Raw genomic sequence first — 22,357 nt, forward strand, 5'->3', positions numbered from 1 at the left:
AAGATTGATCCACCATTTCTTCTCAATGGTTATCAAATCCAAGTCTAAAACTCTTCCCTTTTAACTCATCTCCACACCAAATGCTAACAGGCTCCTCCAGAGTGTGGAGAAGCTCAGCATCACTTAGCATTTCTAAATGTTCCTAATCTCAAGAGAAATCCAAGAAAGTAATGGAAATCCATGCAAGGATGATCTTTGTTTAGTTTTTCACAACTGTATCCCTGTGTACTGAGCCCCTCTCATTGTTTGTGAGCCCCTAGGAAGTTTACTAATTCGTAGCCACACTAATCCACATGTGACAGTTTCTCCTCATTGTGTCTGCTTTGGAAATCAACACTCATGCTTTTAACTGAACTTCACTCTCATACACCTAAGGTGGCAGTTCTGATCTATGCGTTTCCTGCTCTGAGGCTTTTGGCTGACTGTGATTGTACATATTGTGTGGCTGGATGATTTGTGTATCTGTCTTTCTCTCTCTCTGGACAGCAAGCCTTTCAAAACCAAGGAAATTCGCATCACTGACAAATCTAGGCTCTAGGGCAATCTTTCCTGTAATGTGATCAGCCAGTGAAAATGATGAGTTATGATTGGCCTTGTGAGGTATATTGTGCTTATTTGGTTTACCTGTCCATGTAACAGGCTCCCTTGGGTCAAGTCTTAGTTTCTGGCTTTATTCTTTTAACTCTCATACACTGAATGTTCATCTTCTCTGCTTTTCATAACAGTTTTATAGAATTTCTTACCTTCTATTGCCTGCAGCGCAGTTTAGGTTAAATGTTCTAAAAACTATGGTGATTTACTTATAATAACACAGAAGATGTTGTAGCAGTGCCACATGAATTCTGATTACCCCCATTTCTTTATACCACGTGTCCTTTCTGTGAGTACCCTTCTTCTTCTCTACAACATATTGTTCATAGTGTATGCTTGAGTATATAATGAAGAAGGAGCTTAAGCGGGAGATGCCATGGGTTCCTCAAGCGGTCCAGATTCTTTTCCTCAGTTCAGTCTGTCAAAGTTGGGTTTAGACATTTTTTTCCATGTACTCCTTCATCTGGTTTGCAGTGCATGTATGTATACATTAATAAATCATAACACTCCAAGAGTACAATCAGAGATATTTCTCCTTAGGCATAATAAGAAAGCTGGCAGCAATGCTGGTGGCTCATGCTTGTAATCCTAGCAGTTCAGGAAGCTGAGATCTGAGAATTACAGTTCAAAGCCAGCTTGGACACTTAAGTCTGTGAGATTCTTTTTTTTTTCCAGTCCTGGGGCTTGAGCTCAGGCCTTAAGCACTGTCCTTGGGTTTTCTCAAGGCTAGAGCTCTACCACTTGAGCCACAGCAGCATTTCTGGCATTTTCTTTTCTTTTTTTTTTCTTTTTTTTATTGTAATTAGTAAAAGGGTTACATGATATTTGTCAGATAGAAGGTGCATTAATTCACATACATTGATACCCTTTCACATGTCTTGGTACCCGTTTCCCTATTCCCCCACACCCCCGACCCGTCTTGGTTTTCCCCCCTTCCCTATCAAATTTCAAATATCCAAATACAAATAAATTCAATATATCAGATAACAAAGTGAGATACTATACCAATATGAGATAACCAAGGGACAGCAAAGGAGATGAGAGACAACATAGTACATTCAGGACAACAATCATTCATTATATGGCTTTTGTTTAATTATCCTGGAGGTCCTTTCAATTAGCTTCACATTATATGTCCTTATGTATCAAGATTTTGCTCTATTGCAAATCTCTGCTAGTAGAGCCCAAGGTTTCTACTGATTATGACGAATGAGGGAAACCATTGAACCTAAGTTCCTTTGAGTCTGGCTTACTTCACTTAATATTATTTTTTCTAAGACTTTCCATTTCCTAACAAATGGGGCGATGTCATTCTTTCTGACAGCAGCATAGAATTCCATTGTGTACAAATACCACAACTTGTTGATCCACTCATCAACTGAGGGACATCTAGGTTGGTTCCATATCTTTGCTATGGTGAATAGTGCTGCAATGAACATTGTTGTGCTAGTGGATTTAGTATGTCCTTGCTTCTGGATGGTTGGGTAAATGCCAAGTAGTGGAATTGCTGGGTCATAGGGGAGTTCTATGTTTAGCCTTTTGAGGCACTGCCACACTGCTTTCCATAGTGGTTGGATGAGTTTGCACTCCCACCAACAGTGTAGTAGTGATCCCTCCTGGCCACATCCCCTCCAGCATCTGTTGTCATTCGTTTTCCTGATCCTGGTCATTCTAACTGGAGTGAGGTGGAATCTTAGAGTTGTTTTGATTTGCATTTCTTTTATGACCAGAGATGTTGAGCATTTCTTCATGTGTCTATAGGCCATTTTTGTTTCTTCTTCACAGAAGACTCTCTTTAAGTCTTTGGCCCATTTTTTAATGGGATGGTTGTTACTTTGGAGGTTAGTTTTGGAGTGATTCAATTTTTTGAGTTGTTGATATATTTTAGATATGAGGCCTTTGTCCGTGGAAGAATCAACATTGTGAAAATGACAATCTTGCCAAGAGCTATCTACAAATTCAATGCAATACCCATCAACATCCCAATGTCATTCTTTAAAGAAATAGAAGAGGCAATCCAAAATTTCATATGGAATAATAAAAGACCCCGTATAGCAAAAACACTTCTTAGCAGAAAGAACAGCACTGGAGTAATTTCAATTCCAAACTTTAGACTCTATTACAGAGCTATAATTCTCAAAACAGCTTGGTACTGGCACAAGAACAGGCCTGAAGACCAATGGAATAGAACTGAGGACCCAGATATTAAACCACAGACCTATGGCCACCTAATCTTTGACAAGGGAGCCAAAAAAATAGAATGGGAGAAAGACAGCCTCTTCAACAAGTGGTGCTGGCAGAACTGGTTAAGCACCTGCAGAAAACTAAAGCTGGATCCTTCTTTGTCACCTTGCACTAGAATTAACTCCAAATGGATCAAAGACCTGGAGGTAAAAGCTGACACACTGAAAACTCTACAGGAAGGAATAGGAGATACACTAGGCCTCCTTGGCACAGGTCGAAACTTTCTTAATAAAGACCAAGAATCACAACAAATCAGAGAAAAGCTGGATAAGTGGGACTGCATTAAACTGCAGAGCTTTTGCATGCCAAAGGACATAGCTACTAAACTAATCAGGAAGCCTACAGAGTGGGAGAAGATCTTCATTTCTGGCATTTTCTATGTATGTGGTACTGAGGAATTGAACCCAGGTCTTTGTGCATGCTAGCCAGGCACTCTACCACTAGGCCAAACACTCAGCCCAAATCTGTGAGATTCTTTATATATATATGTATATATATATATATTTTATTGTAATTAATATAAAGGTTACATGATATTTGCCAGATAGAAGGTGCATTAATTCATATATATTGATACCCTTCCACATGTCTTGGTCCCCATTACCCTCCCCTCCACTCCCCCCGTCTTGGTTTTCCCCCCTTCCCTATCCAATTTCAAATAACCAAATACAAATAAATCCAATATATCAGATAACAAAGTGAGATACTGTAACAATATGAGATAACCAAGGGACAGCAAAAGAGATGAGAGATAATATAGTACATTAAGGACAACAATCATTCATTATATGGCTTTTGTTTCAATATCATGGAGGTCTTTTCTATTAGCTTCATACTATGTGGCCTTATGTATCAAGGTTTTGCTCTATTGCAGATCTCTGCTAGTAGAGCCCAAGGTTTCTACTGATTATGACAAATGAAGGAAATCATTGAACCTAAGTTCCTTTGAGTCTGTCTTACTTCACTTAATATGATATTTTCTAAGTCTTTCCATTTCCTAACAAACGGGGCAATGTTGTTTTTTCTGACAGCAGCATAGAATTCCATTGTGTACAAATACCACAACTTGTTGATCCACTCATCAACTGAAGGACATCTAGGTTGGTTCCATATTTTTGCTATGGTGAATAATATTTCCAATTAATCACCAGATAATCAGAAGTGGAGCTGTGGCTCAAGTGGTGGAGCACTAGTTTTGAGCTGAAGAGCTCAAGGACAGTGTCCAGGACCAGATTTAAGGCCCCACAACCACTGACAAAAAAAGAATAAAACAAAGATAAAAGAAATAAAGAAAGCTGGTAAACATAGTACATTCTTTAAATGATTATAAGTGAATGGTCATGTTATAGTTTTAATGATCTGGAATATAGTGTTCATGCCGTGGTGAAGGCTTCTGGTGAATTCATTTGTAGCATTATCTTTTCAAGTTTGCAAAACTATCTGTTTATTAATTGTCTACAAAAGACCCTGAACCATTTGCCTGTTTATCTAAGTGATTTTTTAGGATGAGGTCATCTCACTGTCTCTTTCTTCTGTCCCATAGAATGGACAGTGTCAATACCCAGTCTCTTCACATAATTGGCATGCAGTACAAATCAATGATTAAAATAATGAGACAAAACATTGTTGAATCTTAAGCATTGAAAATGTCTATTGATAGTAAAATACAGTAAAGGGATTAATAATGGGCCACTTTAACCAGGCTCCTATAAAAAAGGCTATGATGAATAACTACATTACTGTAAACTAATAATAGCATATTCAATGAAAAAAGTTTCTAAAATACTGTTAGGGAAGACAAATTTGTAGGTTGATGCTATATAATTTCAATTGTTACACTTTTTCATTCCCTATAAACTTTAAAGGAAAAATACGCAAAACTCAGAAATAATTTGAAACTTTGTCATAGATGCTATTAATGGATTTTTGGAGACTTGCATGTTTTTCTCTATTATCTTAGCTACAGAGATCTGACATTGAAGACAGCATCAACAGCATCAGGAATGGTATCCCCTGTACATGTATTCAGAAGTATTCACTTGATGCTTTAGCTGTTTTAGTATGTTGAATGAATCAATTCTCTATTATCATTTGTATACTGTATTTTAGTATGTTGAATGAATCCATTCTCCATTATCATTTGTATACTGTATTTTAGTATGTTGAATGAATCCATTCTCCATTATACTCTATTTTTCAGTACACCCAATCCCTCCTGAGTTTCACGTATTTGTAATATATACTAAATATCTTGGAATTGTGTTTGTAAAATACTGTCTACAAATTTATTAAATCATTTATTAAATTATTTCTTTTCTCAGTTCACTTTTCTGGTGTATTAATGTGAACAGAAGCATTAATAATTAATAATAAAACTCATATTTTCTAGCAGTGGTGAAGGCTGACTATCCTCTTATTTTAGTTAATGCATGGAGAATTAAATATGATAGATAGAAACTGCATATTCCACTGTACCATGACATTTTCTTGTAAAGATCTAATGTCTACTGTGTATTTTAATTTTTCTAAAGAAATCCAACATTTTCACTCAAGGTGAACAAATATCCCTGTAGAAAACCTAGAAAAAAATAACAATTTTAAAATATAGACTTTATTTTAAAAACATTTCTGGACACATAGATACAACATATACACACACTACATACACATACATATACATAAAGAACAGACAAAATTAAGGAAGCACTTAATTTGGTTTCATTCAAGATTGTAAGGTTTCGGTCCTATAGACTTTTATGGAAAAAGTCTAAACATATGAAAATCACAAGTTTATACTGTGATACAGTATTATGTTATAAAATATAAAACATGATATTACAATATCTGAAAGACAAACAAGTCTCTTTGGAACACACATACACACAACTTAGAATAAGAATAGTTTCCAATAATTTTTTAAATTTTTTATTGTAATGTATAGAAGGGTTACAGTAAAGCCAGAGCAGTTACATTCACCAGATAGTAAAAGCATTAATTCTCACACATTGATACCCCTTCTCATGTTTTTTTCCCCATTTCCTTCCTCTCACCCCCTCCAATGCTTTTAATAGAGGGTGTATCATTATATCCTTGAAGGTGCAAATGCTATCTACTTTTGTATTCAGCATTCAATAAATACAAAGAAAGACTATCCTATCATAAGAGAGGGTACACACCAGTGAATTCATGGATAAAGCAAACCTTCGGGACCTCCAGGACATTCTTTTGTAAAGAAGAAGCCCCATTAAGCTGGCCCTGGACTTGGAGACTAGACTGTGCTTTGCAATGGATTTTAGTCTGACAATGAACAAACGAATAAGACTCAGAATGCATTCAGTCAGCAGCAAACGAGTCTGTCTTAACCCCCAAAACACTATGTGAAGAAATGAAGGAAATCTTCAATATATGTAACTATCCCTGACATGAATATCATTTACATTCTTCTTTGTATCTCCCTAAAGAATTTATTATTTCTCTGTCCTGGTGTTTATAGTTTTATAAGCAATAAGACCAAAACCCAGGAAATTATCAAGGACAACCTAACCAGTTAAGAAATTCAGACAGTGTCCCTGGAAGATGAGAAAGAGAGCAAACTCGTGGGAGTTCAAGACTTAAATAGCAGGAAGGCTGAATGGGAGCAAAATACTGGGACTGGTATCCAGTTGTCAGTGGTGTCCTAGCATGAGGACTGATGCATGGAAACAGAGACATGTCACCACATCAAGGAGCTTTAGGAATGAGAAGGTGTGCTGCTTGGAAATGAGGTTTAATTGAGCTTAAATATAGAACATGGCTGTCAAACCACATGAGTTCACTTCCAATTTGATAACATTAAAATGATTTTTTAACTGTTTGTAACAGGAAGTGATAAGACTGCTGTTACTAGAAGACATGGGTCAACTTTGGGTCACAGAGAAAAGTTGCTGACTTCCTGCTATTAAAAATGCTTAATTTGAATGATCTTGTCATAACCAGATTTTTTGCTTTTTACAATTGAACTGCTTAGTAGACTGTTCTTAGAATTTTAAGGTTATGTAATAAGGAATACATAATACAGTGTGAATGACAGCATAAACTTAAAGGTGAAGTTATAAAAAAAAATGGTATCTTCGTGTCCAATGAAATTTAACAGCATAAAATGTGCCAGTCTTTTTCTACAAGGACAGATGATTCTTTGTAGTGTATATTAAGTATTTTATCTATATGACTTTCAAATAAAATATGTGAATTTTAAAGACAGAAATATGACAACTACATGACTTCTCAAACATTTCTGTTCAAATTCACTTGAGAGGACCATCACAGTGTAGTAAAAACATAATGTAACTAGGCAAGTGCTAGTCCTTTGAGGCTCTCAGTACTTTCTGAAAGCATAATAATCCTGACAAATTAACTCAGAAACTTGATAGCAAGTGCCAGAATAATTTTGCTTCCTTCAAAGCCAGAAAATGAAGACATCAATGGCAAAAAAGAGAGTGGCATTCTTCATTTTGGGTGGAATCTGTTGATCATAAGACATACCCAGGCATAACACCTGACACATACTGGTTATTCAATATATATGTTTTGGATAAATGACACTATCAACTAGGTGTATCATTTATGGATAAGGATACTTATACAAAACTCAATGTAGATTTTATGCAGAAGTAATATGAACACTGGGAAATTAGCTGAAAGAATCTAGTCATGTAGGAATCATACTCATTGTTAATAAAATTACTGCAACTCTCAATGAGGTGAAATTTACTTTCATATACCTGACAAGATCTGAGATTGTTCTTAACTAAACTTCTGCCTCTTTGTGACAAATGACTGTTAGAACAGAGATCTTAAAGATAAGAAGTATGCTTATTCAATGTAACTATTCCTCTTCCTCCAATGAAAAAGACAACAAAACTAAAAATTAAAATAAAAACAGTCACCATATATTTTGTTGTCTATGCTAGACATAAACTAGAATATTACTTTAAGGAGAAGACGTAAATAGTACTACTGCGAAACAGTATGTTAGGGATTGGTACTAAGGGTATATAGAATGTAAATTTACATGTGAAAACAGAAATAAAAATTAATGAAAAAATAAAGGAAAAACACTTTAACACAGGTCAACAACAATTCCTTATTCTCACAGTGGAATTAGAATTAAAAATGATGAACTGTAAATAAATCACAAAACATAATAATATCAAACGTGATAACACATATTATATATTGACTGTGGCAAGAGGAAAATTCTATTGCCATCAGTTCCATATTTCTGTGTTTCTTGGGATTTGTGGTGAAGTATTAAACTAAGCCACTATTGGACACAGTTGTAATGGAGTAGGAAGAAGAAATACTTTATATTGGTGCTGAACCACAGCCTCTAATTCTGTAAGTAAGAAAGAAGAGAAGCTGGGAGGTCCATTTAGAGCAGGGCTGGGACCATGCAAAGACCTGAAAAATCTGTCAGGCTTTGTGACTCAGTAGCCAAAAAAATAATTCAAGGACAGCTGGGTTTTACAAATAATAGCAGCAACAGAGCAAGTTATAGCTTTTCAATGGAAATGACTGAAGGGGCCTCTCCTTTAAGTCACATAAGCTATGAGGTACCAATTGCTACAGAAGTGCCATTTTCATACAAAGATATAAGGCTGTTACCCTTTCGTTGTTAATATTAAGAAATTGTAGGGCCAGGAGCATGGCCTATTGTTGATTTGCTTGCCTAGCATGCACGAAGCCCTAGGTTTGATACCCTAGAACAATAAACACAGAAAAAGCCAGAAGTGGCACTGCGGATCAAGTGGCAGAATGCTAGCCTTTGAGCAAAAGTGTCCAAGGACAGTGTCCAGGTCCTGAGTTCAAGCCCCAGAACTGGCAAAAAAATTAAAAAAAAAAAGAAATTGTAGAAAGAGATTATAAATCCATATGTAAGGTAATGAGTACTAGTTTTCTTGAACAATGCCCCTCTTTTCCTTCATTTTTCCTCCAACTCTTCCCTCCGGTATCTGCCACAAATTGCACTGCTCATTTTTTACATAATCTATATTGAATACCATGATTGTGTTTGTTCATCCTTCATCATTCTATGTGTCCTTCTTTCCTCCTCTAAAAAGACTCAACAAAGAAAAATAAGAAAACAAACACCACCACCACCAATAAATCATGCTTTCATTACTCAGTACTTTCAAAGTGGAAAATTTTAGTCCAATAAGCACACAAAATATGGTATCTCAACAGCTGTTAAGTATTCAGGTGCAGTATTTATGACACATGATGCTGGGGTGCGAGGTGATGAATGGCCTGACCCAGATTACAGGCCTCCCTTTGAAAATAATGGTCGACCTCCTGGCAATGAGAACTAGGTCTTTTTCAACAGAAGTCTCCATGCTCACCAGAGACCAAATTAATAATCTGAGATGCTCCTGAAACTCAACTGTTTTCCCCTGGAAATGTAAATAAGGTTCACAGAATGAAGCAGTCCTCAATGTTCAGCAGGAACTGAACCTGGCCAATAGTTTTTTTTTTTCCTCAGCAATACCTGTGTCCTGAATAAGATCCAGTAGATTTGTTTGAACTGATTCTTCTGTATTAAATTGTACAGCTGGAAACTGATTCCTAATGTTGGTGAAAAGGAAGCAGTAAATTAGCTGAAAAGGGACTGAAGTTTAGCCATGTGCTAGTGGCTCGTGCTGGTAATCTCAGCTTCTTAGGAGGCTGAGATCTGAGGATGGAGGGTCAAAGGAATGTAGTCCTTTCTAGGCTCACAGTCTACAGTGCAGCCCTGCAGCCTCATCTAGATAACTACTCCTTATATATATATTGTGTCCAATGGACACCACCAATCCACTGGGTCTGGGGATAAGCTTCTCCTTTTCTATTGTCTTCTCCTTGTTCTGAGGAAATTACAGACCCAATCTTCTAGGTACCTATGTGGCTTTCTTCCCTTCACAGGTCATATTTAACACAACAGTATGATCCTGTAGATTCTCACCCCCAAATATAACCACAGGCCACACCGGCTCCTGACATTTGCTGTTACCGCTGAGAATCTAAATTGCTAGAGTAGCTCTTTTGTGAATTTCTGCCCTTAAACACTTGTCCACTCAAGGCCATCTTCTTTTTAACACAAGGACCAGGTAAAGGGTATGTCACAGCATGCCTGCTGTAAATTTCTTTCTTCCATCCTGGTTTCTCAAACTAAAAAGTCAAAATCCTTACAAAATATCCATGTAGTGCTTAAAATTCTGGGGTTTTTGTGACCTTTTAAGCTCATCTTGTACATTGCTTTTTCCTTTTGAATCTGGTCATAATGCTCTCTCCTGCCATTGATCCAACCATATGCAGAGCAAGCAACTACTGCCAGACTGCTGTCTGTGCCATCTTGCGAGCTGGGATTGCACCATGTTCAAACACTAAAGAGATTCAGTCCTTCATTCTGTGTAGGCTTTAACCAGACAAATGCCTTTCAGCTATTGTGTGTGTTTGCAAATGTCTACTTACCTCTTCATCTCAATCAGCAGGCTAGATAGCACTTGTGACAATCAACCACACCATACCTTCATCCTGGAAATTATTCCATTCCATTGTAAGCTCCTGGTTTCCATGACAACAAGCATTTCTGTCTTTTTAAAATTTATTAATGTATCCTACTGCTTGTGAATTTAGTAGAATTAAAGAAACCAGAAAGAACAAGAATGCCAATAATTTGCTGATTAAAATCCAGGAATGACTGTGCTGTTTACTTTATTAAGTCCTCATTTTCTTTTTCTTTATATTTTTCTTTCTGTTTCCTTCCTTTCTTCCCTTCTTCTTTCTTTCCTTCCTTCCTTGCTTGATTTCTTCTCTTTCTTTCTTTCCTTCTTTCTTTCAAAATGTGCCAATCCTGGTCTTGAAATCAAGCCCTGGACTCTGTCAATGAGCTTTAGTGCTCTAAGCTAGTGTTCTACCATTTAAGCCCCAGCTCCAGTTCCAGATTTTTGGTAGTTAGAGATAAGAGTCTCATGCATTGCTCTTATGGGCTGTCTTTGAACTGTTATCCACAGACCTCAGCCACTTGAGTAGCTAGAAATTTATGAGCCACCAGTATCTAGCTACAACCTGCTTACTGTAAACACCAAAATAAACATACAAAGAGCAAGGTGGCCGTCCCTGAATTTATATTCTGAGATGCCAAAGAAACAAATGGTTTTGTTTTGAATCATATTTTTTAATTTTTTGGAAAAGCAATACTAATTGGAATATTATTTATGGGAAAAATATTATAATTCCTCGTGATCCTTTTCTTATGCTTAACCTTGAAATGAATTCTTCTGTCATTTCTATTTGACACACTTTCCAACTATACCTTGGCTTTAACCATGTACCATCACTTTCACAGCTTCTACCATGGTATAAAAACACAGTTATTTCAACTGGCTATTCTAATAGCTCTCTGTTCATCTCTGCACCATTCAGAATAGAACTTTGAAATCTGTCAGTTCTGATTCCAAAACTTCCCAAGTTCTTTCACTAAACTTTCCAAGAAATACAATCCCCAATCCCAGCTCTGTCATATCAGGTTCTACTTCTCTTCATTCTTCTTTTTACCACACAACACAGGAAGTCTCCAGTCCTAGCTCAGTAACTTCATGCTTACTCTGATTCAGTCTCTCCCTCCACACTTTCACCTGTTCACGTCGATGTAGGCCTCAGGGGAATATTTAATTCTTGGTGAGGCTTCCAGGACTCTATACCATTATGATCCTTAGCTCTACTCATTCTAAGCACATAGCATCCCTCAGTTTATTTCACAGCCTCATGACTGTGAGAAATTGCATTACTCATTTGTTTTCTTATCTGCCTCTCTGTCCTTTCCAGGCTTAAGAGTGTTTACAACTATACGTTAAAGAATTGGAATAGAAAGTACTGGCACTAGAGACTCAATAAATATTTGTTGATTGAACAAATAAATGCAATGAGGTAAGTGCTATCCAAAAAGCACTTATTCTACAATGGATATGGTATCCCTATTATGCATGAGGCACTTTTGCAGAGACTGTACTTAGAAAAAGAAGCAGCCATAAATCCTATCCTTGGGAAAAGGATAGTCCACCTTGAGCATCAGACATGTACCTAACTGCCTCTGAAGTATGATACCATGAGGAAAAGAAATTCAAAATGCTATTGAAAAAGAATGAAGTAATGTTTCTGCCTGAGACAGGAAAAATTTACAGGAGAAGTGGCCTTTTGTATTTAGACTTGAATGAATTGACAATGCAAGAGAGGCAGGTACACAGACCAAGGAGCAGATGTGTGGAAAAGTTTGCTGGAAACATGATGTGAATCCTGGATGAAGAGTACACTTAGTAGGGCAACTTGAAATCAGTGATTCTTTTTTTGGCAGTCCTGGGCTGGGGCTCAGGGCCTGATCTTTGTACTTGGGTTTTCTAAGGCTCTACCACTTGAGTCACAGCACCACTTCTTGCATTTTTTCTGTGTTATGTGGTACTGAGGAATCGAACCTGTGTCTTTGTGCATGCTAGGCAAGACATCTACCACTAAGCCAAACTCCTGGCCCGAAAGGAGTGAGGTTGGAATGCTGAAATCGTATTTCAAGGTTATTTATCCATTACTTCAAAATAACTGAGATATGAAATGTTTTGAAGAAGCTACTGCATTAAGTAAAGGAACAAGAGTAAAAAATTAAATGTCTATGCTAAATAAATCACTGTGAAGGCCAAAATTAATGAGGAAAATATTGAGAAATTTTATAATGAACCTACAAGGCAATGCTCAGTAATAAAACATGGCTGGGGAATGAGAAATCAAGAAGGAAGATGATTTGTTGACTTCTATGTTCATATCAAGAAGAGATTAATCATCTTTACACACATGCACAAAAGGAATGAAAGGTGGAAACATACCCAACTGGTGGAGAAACTGCTACTGAGAAGTAGCAGCAGAGTATGTGGTAATCCTTATGTTCTAAAATGGTACATGCCTTGAGTCTGAGATGCTTTCAAGACATCCAGATGTGTTATTTGTAGGGGATTTGAGACTATGTTCTGTGTGTTCAGAGAAACATACAGAAAGTAAATACAGGATTGTCTTCAAAGTTGCCACACCTAAAAGAATACAGGTAAATCCATCAGGAGAAGACAACTGTCAAATTCTGAGGCAAAAAATATAATCCATAATGGATGAAAAATGAACGGAATGTAAAGAAATAGAGATAGAAAAAGTAGACCACCCTTTCAAGGAAATTGGCAATGAAACTCACACTGATAGGTTGAGTGGAAAGTAAGATGAGGGACTATTGAGGGTTATCATTTACAATGAAGTGTGGGAGACTGATAGAAAAGTACACCAATACAATTACAAAGCAAAACAAAGAAAAGGCATGGCAGGAAAAGATTAAGGCTTTGTTTATAATGAAACCAAGTTTAAGTTGACACATACTTTTGCAGGCTGGGAAAACTCTCTATCATTTGAGCTTTTAGTAAGTGAATTCTTGATATTTCATAAAGTGGTGAAAGGAAAGAGAAAGCAACAGCAGCTTAAATTGCTTTTATACCAACTCACTCCCTTGAGAAGAGCATTAATTAATTTATGAGGGTAGAGCACTGAAAAACTAAATATTCCCATTAGTCTTCCAACAATTCCACTTTGGGAATGGAGATTTCAAAATGGAAACTTCGGGGACTCACTCAAATAATAGCAACAGTCATTCTAATCTCCCAGGTTTTGTTTCTGTCATATCATGAAAAAAACTTTGCACGCCAACGTATCTCCTCCCCAAATTTGAGTATATATTACTCTGCACCTCAATGTTTTTTTCTTTCCAAATCCAATAATTCTCCTCAGCAAAACAAGAGGTCAAAAATATTATTGCTCAGGACATGGTGGCAAGGGCCTCTCATGTAAACTAACCTAAGTTCCCTCACATATTTCCCTGGCGTGATATCATTATATCATATGGCAAGTCACTGCAGCACTGTCTGCATTTGCCAAGTTATGGAATGCACACAGATGTCCTACAATGGATGAGGAGATTCTGAAAATAGGGTTCCTATAATTATTAGAGTATGATTGGGCCATAAAAAGGAATGAAATTATATAGTCTCCATTAAAATAGATAGACATGTTAAGCGAAGTAAATCAGGCTCTGAAGGACAAGTGTACATTTACACTTATATGTGGACATGAATAGATAAACATATATGCAAATACATACAGAAATGACAGGGAAAGCAAGAGAAAAAGAGAACTCCATAACTGCAGGACTGTTTATGGGAATGGTTGGAGGAATGAAACCAGAGAATGCTAGAAAGTAAACAATATCAAAAGATTACATCCATGAATGAGAATAGCAAAATGACACTCGTTGCCAGCTGTTGAAAAGCTAAGGGAAATTAGTACAAGCAAAACATCCATCTCATTAAAGTATTGCATATGCAGGTGTCATACATCATGGTGAAGCTTCTCTGAACAACTAACATACATTCCAAAATATTACTCACTAGAACATAAATCAGGTACTTACAGTGTGTAAGTACTATTGGGAGAGAGGAAGGTAAACAGATAGATGCAGGAGGAAGAATGTGGACAAAATACTTAGGTACATGTGTGGAAACTAAATATACATGTTAGTGGCGATTGATTTGGGTAAGGGAAGAATGACTTACATACTATATCTGATCAAAGTATAGTGTATATTTATATAAACATTTCAACATAAAATCCCCTCAAAACAACTTGGTGATAATAAAAATGTGGAAGAAGTATTATTACACATAGTTAAGGAATGCAGAAGGATGCTAGAAAATCATTTCTTTTACTCTAACAAGAAAAAAAATGATTTCAGTCACACAGTCAACAAGACTGGTTAGTTCATTTTTAGTAATGAGAATTTTGCTCAATGCAATTAATTGCCTATCATTATTTCCTGTGATTATTTTGCTTATACAAGTGAAGTACTATATTTGCCACAATAATAGCTTGTCTATTTCGTGTTTCCTTACATTTTTATTATACACAATGTGTTTATAAGAGCCGTAACAGTTTTTAGTTGTTCACACAAATGTTGCAACAAATTCACATACTGTCCTCTTCAAAGATTAAATGCTGTTCCAATTTCTGACTTCCTAGGAAAGAGTTCAATACTTAAATCATATACGAGTTAGAATTCTTCTGGCAGGATTAGGCATCAGGCCAGTTGTCTAAAGCTGACTTTCCATTTTTATCCTGCATGACATAGTTCTTCCTATTCCTTGAATCTTGGCTGTACATAGTTCTAAAATTCAGATAACGCTATACTAAGTTGCTCAAATTGTCCCAAGATCGAGATCAAAGTGTCTCCTTAATTTTAAAACAGCATATGAATTGAGTATATATATATATAGTATAAATATTCTTATTCCCTTCCCCAAAATGCAAATGTGGAAAAATTATCATGTTAATTTTAAATCAAGTTTCATTTAATATTGATCCAAGAAACCTTATTGCTCTATACAACGAATGTCAGTTTCTAAAATTCTTTAACTCTGAAACATGAAGAAAGGAATTTCACATTCCTGGAACATATTGACTTTTCTGATGGTCTTCTGTGAACCATACTCACTCAGGTGTATGGACGGGTGTGAAGGTCTATTTGGAGAATGAGAAATATCCATGGCAGTAGACAGAGCTTCCACCAACTTCTCAGTGTATACTACCAGATCTCACTTGCTAGGATTTGAACTTTGTCATTCCTCATGTTAACATCTACAAAGGTGAAATTAGGCAGTACCTCCTTTGCAGCTAACTCTTGTCACTTCAGATGTCTTCCTTTCCAATTTCCTTCCCATATGCATATTATTCCCCAGATCCTAATTAAGAAGAGTATACAAACACATAATGTCCAGTACAAATACAGTCTCTCTCTCTTTCTCTCTCTCTCTCTCTCTCTCTCTCTCTCTCTCTCTCTCTCTCTCTCTCTCTCTCTCTCTCTCTCACACACACACACACACACACACACACACACCCTGGTTTCATGATTGTTGCCCATGTGTCATTTGACCACTAACTAGTGATCTGAAGGAAACAACTTGGCACAGGATAGGTGTTTAATACATGTCTGACTGGGGGAGGGGAGGAGCAATGAGAACTCAAAGGAGGGAAATAAAAGTGCAATTTATGACTCCTTATAAAACTTCTTTGTCTTGCAGCAATTTGCCTTTTACTGACCTGTAGTTCTAAGTATTAAAGACACACCACATAAAAACAGAAATTCCTGTATCCCACATTGTAAATAGGAGATGAATGAGCCCTTTCCATAACCTCACAAACTGAGTGCTTCAAGAGTCCTAACAATGCACCTGCTTGGAGTTCCTACTGGGACAGCAGAATGACACCACTCTGCTTATGAAGCCATTCTAAAGCAACTCTGGTTTACGTAGCATTGGATCTCCAAATGTCCTTGTTTTCCAGATTATGGATATAGTTGTTCTTGATGTCATCATACCAACAGCATGCATTCTTGTCTTTGTTCCATTATTCAACAGTTTAATAACAATTTTCTGTCCATAGTTAAAGCTTTTATAAGTTTTTTTTCTACTCAAGTAGAGAGGTGACAGAATGTACCCTCCACATCCTGCCATCAGCACATGAAATCCTGCTTGGAAGGAACACACTGATAGGTGCCCAAACTCTCTCTCCAACCAAAATGCTCAGCCAATAACAAAGGAGAGAAAGAATAGTTTTATTTCAATGATCTATTGAATGCCAGGCAGGATTATTTCAAGAGTGCATGTTTTCAAGGTGAGATTTCCGCAAACCTTCTGCCAAATGCTCCTGGTTACAAAAAACCAGCATCAAGAGACTTGTGCTGTTCAAGTTCAAGAGGATGAAGAAAATCATTCACCGTGGTGAATTTGATCAAAATAGAACAATGAAGCGTGTTGAGATGTGCTGGGAGTTAGGAACATATTTGAGGGAAAACAATGGGGCAGTGAATCCCATCAACTATTGTTTGCATGTATGCACATGTCAAAAATGCAACCCCTTATATAATTAATTTGTGCTTCTAAAAAGGTGACAACATATGAGTAAAAATATACCAAGTAAAATATTCCTATGAACTTCCTGTGACAGGTGGGAAATTATATCATTTAATAGGTTGAAACACTCAAAAGGCCATTGAAGCATTCATGTCTGAACCCAAACCTGATATCATTTCTGCAAAGCCAATTGTTTTGATTGTTTTCTTCTGTAATTTCTCCTCACCCCCTCACCTTTCTGGTGGCACCATCTTGGCCTGATTCCACTCCCCATCGCGCAAAGGCCCCTAGGAATTTAGTTTTATTTACCAACTTTATTAGCAACTTTATTTAACAAAGGGAAAAATAAGAGAACCATTTCTCTTAGACTCACATCTCATGGAATAGATCTTTCAAAGTCACTCAAGGGTCCATCACCATGAATTACGCTTTCTTCTCTATTTCAGTTACCCAAGGTTTACCTTATCCAGCATTATTATTCTTTACAGAGTTAGAATATTTTCCTAAACCACAGAAGAATCCTGTGACTTTTTTTTGCCTTCCTGAGATTATGGATTGCACAATTCAGATGACAATCATATATTAAATGTTTCTGATCCAGAACTGATATGGAGATCTTTTGTTCCTATTTCCATGCTTTTATTGCTTATCTCATTAAGGAAAATATGGTTGTTTTCTTGAATAGGCATTGGGTGAGTGGTTGTTACTCTTAAAGGTACAGAGTTCTTCCTATTACAAAAAATCACATTATAGCTTTGTCATAGCAGAGCAAATCCGGGGTATTTTAAGTATCTTAAAGGTCCCATTAGGTTTAACCTAACCTTAAGTTGTAGGAAGACAATTCTTACCATTCACACAATGTTCACTGTATGAACACACAGAGTGCTGAGTATGTTCAAAGAACAGGACATCAGGCTTCCAAGAGAATGGAATCAGGAAGCATTTTCTGGAGTTGTTGGCAGTTAACAAACCAATGAGGATGCCTGGGACTGAACAAAATAATGTATGATGATCTTATCTGATATATTGTATATATGCTTATTTGGTTATTTGAAATAGGATAGGGAAGGGGGAAAAACAAGATGAGGGCGGGGTGGGGGAGGGAAATGGGGACCAAGACATGAGAAAAAGTGTCAATGTTTGTGAAGTAATGCACCTTCTCTCTGGTGAATATAATGTAACCCTTCTATTAATTACACTAAAAATATATGAAAAAAAACTATCATGCATTTCAAAGAGATCATTAAAAACTAAGGCTTACATGAAAATCTTTGCTCTTGGACATCATGTGATGGTGTTAGCTCATTGCTAATATTTGCAAAATGATACTGCCGTGCATGTGGATAATACGTTTCTTTGTATCAAAATTTAATTCACCTTGGCAAAACTTATTTGACCACTATACCTTTGATTCCAAATTCTCTCCCCTCTTCTCTCCTCCCCTCCCTCTCCTTTCCTCTACCTCTTCTCTCCTCTACCTCTCCTCTCTTCTTCTCTCTTCTCCACTCCTCTCTTCTCCTCTCCTCTCCCCTTCCCTCCTCTCCTCTCCCCTCCTCTCTTCTCTGCTCCCTCTCCTCTCTCTCTCCTCTACCTCTTCTCTCCTCTCCTTTCCTCACGTTTCCTCTTCTCTCCTCTTCTTCTTCATCACTCCCCTCCTCTCATTTTCCTTTTCTTGCCAGAACTAGGGATTGAGGAGATGGCTTATGCTCTGTCCCTTAGCTTTATGAGCCAATGTAACCATTGGAGGCTCACTAGTTAGCAATCCCCTCTTCATTAAATGCAACCACTGAGAGTCGTCATCACCACCAGCTGATATATATATACATGTATATATAATATAATATATATATATATACACCTGTGAGAAAACCATCAGGAATTCCTCAACATATTCCTGCTGGCTTTCTATATTAGTTTAATTCCACTGATCAACATTCCTCTCTGGAGAAGAATTTTCACATGATGGAGAATGGAGTTTGCTTAAGGTTAGTATTGGTAGTTGTACAAATATTATGTAATAATCCTCCCTAAGAAAGAAATGAGAATCAAGCCAATAAAAATGAGGGACATTGAACAAAATAACAACAAAAGAATACTTCAAGGGAATTTCAGTGCTCTGATGGACTAAAAGGAATATTCATTTGAAAAATGATTGATTGGAGCAGCTACCACACAGGGGTGGATTACTGTTTCCTATAATTCGTAGTGCTGGGAGCGTCCTGGCTTTTTGGATAAAATAAATCAGAGCTCAGTGGATTCTACGGGGTTCTTAGAGAAGAGAAATTTCATGCCTGGTGGGTACTTTATCAAAATCAGACAGAACTGCCCACCAATTGCACGATTTAATCACTTTAAAAATTCAATTATCAGGTAAGAAAACAATGGCAGCCAACAAGTGGACTAAACATGCAAAATATTATTCCCAGCTGCAAGAAAATTGGTATGACACCACTGATTAAATGAATAAAAAATGACAAGAAGATTTCATTTAAATACATTTAAACTGAAAGTATTTCAAAATTTAATGCTCAAATATGTATGTGAGTTTTGTAATTTTTAGGATAGGATCTGACAAAAGGCTCTTCATAACATCTTCATTGCTTTATTGGAAGATCAAAGAGAACAGCATCAACACAGGAACAAAGACATCTCAAGGACTTTCCTGCCTGAGCTAGCTTTGAACCTGATTCTCAGCTCTCAGCCTCCTTAGTTAGCTAGGATTGCATTCATGAGTCACCATCAGCACCTGGCTGGCTTGAAAATTTATCTGTACAAAATAATGCTTCTTGAAATAGAAGAAAGTGTGAAGTAAAAGTCAAATAAAAGCAATTAATCAACTTTAAGAAAAAGCAAGTTATATTAAAATGTAGAAAGAAGTGGAGAAATTCACTTAAATGACTTGGATATGATTTTGGTGAAATAATGGATGATGAAGAGGAAGTAAAATAATTTATCAGAGATTTCGCCAAGCTGCACATCTCCTAGGGGTGGGGGAACCAAGCCATTGCTGCAGCAGCAATGCTTGACTAAAGAAAGGAGAGGAGAGGGGAGGGAGAGGGGGGGGAGGAGGAGAGACAGAGAAGACTAGAAGACAGAGAGGGGGAGAAAACAAGTGAGAAAAAGAGAGATCCACAAAACATCTTAGCTCTTCAAATTCAGCATTGGTTTGTCAGAAACATTGTCAAGTATACACCCAGATTTCAGGAATCCATTTCTCTTTTCTCATCAGCCCACAAATTTGGACAATGGTACTGTCACAGTTCAACTCATTTTCTCTTTGAAGTCTAAATTATTGATTCATAACCTATTGCCTTGTACATAGTTCTAAATATGGAAGCTAAGGGTGTGTTCCAATGTGTACTAAAACCAAGCTGAAGACAGATATCCTGCAGGAAAGCAATCAGTGATATAGTTCAGGGGACAGCAAGGTTCAGAAATGCAAAATGCTTACAATTCTCAGCTTTTTAACTTATGCTTTTAACAATACTTCCTAAGAAAAAATTCTCAGTTAGACTTTAAGATGTCTTTATAAAACTTACTAATCCATTAAAATGTCAACCCATCTGAATTATGAACACAGGGATAACTTAGAAAAAATATTGGTTAATATATTAACTCTTCCAATCACCAACACACACACACACACACACACACACACACACACACGCACCATGCACGCACGCATGCACGCACACATGTGGGCGCGTGTTTTGAAAACACAGTGTTTTCAGGTAGTTAACCCTGGTGTTGAACAACATCTAGCTTTTTGTTGTAAGGACTTTCTTTTAGATTTTTCCAACCTGGATAAACTAAACAGACTACACACAGATGGTAAAACCTTATGTTATCCTAGTCTGAAAAGATTAGCTTCATTAAAATGAAAATTAGCTACCACCTGCTAAATATAGTTTGGCACCTACTAAGTGGAATTCCCGGGAGAAGGGGAATCGCAAAGCATTTTTAAGCCTTCAAATTATTTTGAAGCATTGAGGTGGACAACAAAGACTCAAAATTTATTTTTCCCCTCTATTGTAAAAAACACAATCCTATCTCCCTCCAATTATTGCTTTTATTTGTAAAGGAAGATTAAAAAGAAGCAGCGAATGAAGGCCTAAATGAGGCAAAGACAAAAGTGAAAAATGTCATATTAACTATTTGCTTCTTTATGAACCAATTTGCAGGAAATGATTTTTAACATGCATATAGTATTTAAGATTTGATCACATGGTGAATCTGCTAATCTATATTGCACTGACAATTAAAAAACATCCCAAAATACTCAAACCTCTGTGTGTGTGTGTGTGTGTGTGTGTGCACACTCATGTGTATTGATTTACTGAAAAAGGGGCTTTATCTGAGGTCCTTACACTCTTGGCTAGGCTTTCTTACTCAAGACACTCCACTGTTTGAGTCACACCTCCAGTACTGACTTTGTTGGTTAATTGCAGATAACAGTCTCATACAACTTTCTGCCAAGGCTGGCTTCAAACCAAGATCTGCAGATCACAACTAGGATTCCAGGCAGGCATGAGACACCACTGTTCAGACTCTCAATGTTGAAAAACAAAAGATAAGTTCTTTTCATGGGAAGTTTCTTTGTCTTAATGATGTATTTTGAAATAGAAGAGACCTTGTGTGAAGTAAAAGCAATTAACTGCCTTCGAGAAATGGTGAGTTGGAGTAAAACTTTGGAGAAAAGGAAAAAAAAGGGACCTAAGCATGCTTGGATACAAAAATGTTTAATGTTCAGTGACAATTTTTAGTATCTTTCACATTCAGTTGTAAATCTTTGTGAAATCTTTTGAAATCTAACTCCAATAATTTTGCTTAGCAGAGATGAACATGCTTGAGTAAATTGTAAACGAGAAAATAAGGGTGCTATGTAGCCTGTCAAAAAAAACCCAGAAGAAATGACCTAAATTCAAACTTCTCCTCTTTCAATCTATTGCTTGACTTTCCTTTAGTTGTAGGAATGATTCTCCAACTTTCACTTGAAATCAGATGCATGAAATATACTTGCTTAAGGCAAAGTCTGTTAAGTCTTCACTTAGAACTTTTTTGACTATTCATTTGTAGAAGATCTAAGAAAGTTTGACTGTCTGATTTTTTTCCTTCATATTTCAGTGGATTGAGATCTTCAAAGGTATAGTATAATATAGCAGGAACAAGGGTCACAATTTACCAGTAGTTGTGACCACTCACGTGCAGAAATAAAGGATTTATAAAAGCAAAATACCATGCACATTAATTAAAAATGTGTTGGTCATTAAGAAATTTAAATTATGTGCATTGTTCAAAAATGAAGGAAATTATGGCATACAAATTGAACATTCATTTTCAAAATGCTTAATATCCAATTAAAGCATTCAGAGCTTTACTTATCTGGAAAACATGCATGCAATGCAGAATAATGTTTGTTGAAGAAATAGTATAGTTTCTCCTCTATCTTGAGGAAACAAAAAGTATCCATTTCATACATATTAACTTAAAAAGGAATTTCTATTTAAGTAGCCATGGTAATT

General features: G+C 36.6%; 1 protein-coding gene across 2 annotated transcripts in view; it reads right to left on the bottom strand.

Moving 5' to 3' along the window:
* The window catches only part of Grid2 (glutamate ionotropic receptor delta type subunit 2), a 951,510-nt gene that overhangs the window by 812,567 nt on the left and 116,586 nt on the right, over positions 1-22,357 (bottom strand). The gene's annotated exons all lie outside the window — the stretch shown is intronic.

This window comes from Megascapheus bottae, chromosome 23 (genome assembly GCF_031878675.1).
Source record: "Megascapheus bottae isolate mThoBot1 chromosome 23, mThoBot2.hap1, whole genome shotgun sequence".
NCBI lineage: Eukaryota > Metazoa > Chordata > Mammalia > Rodentia > Geomyidae > Megascapheus > Megascapheus bottae.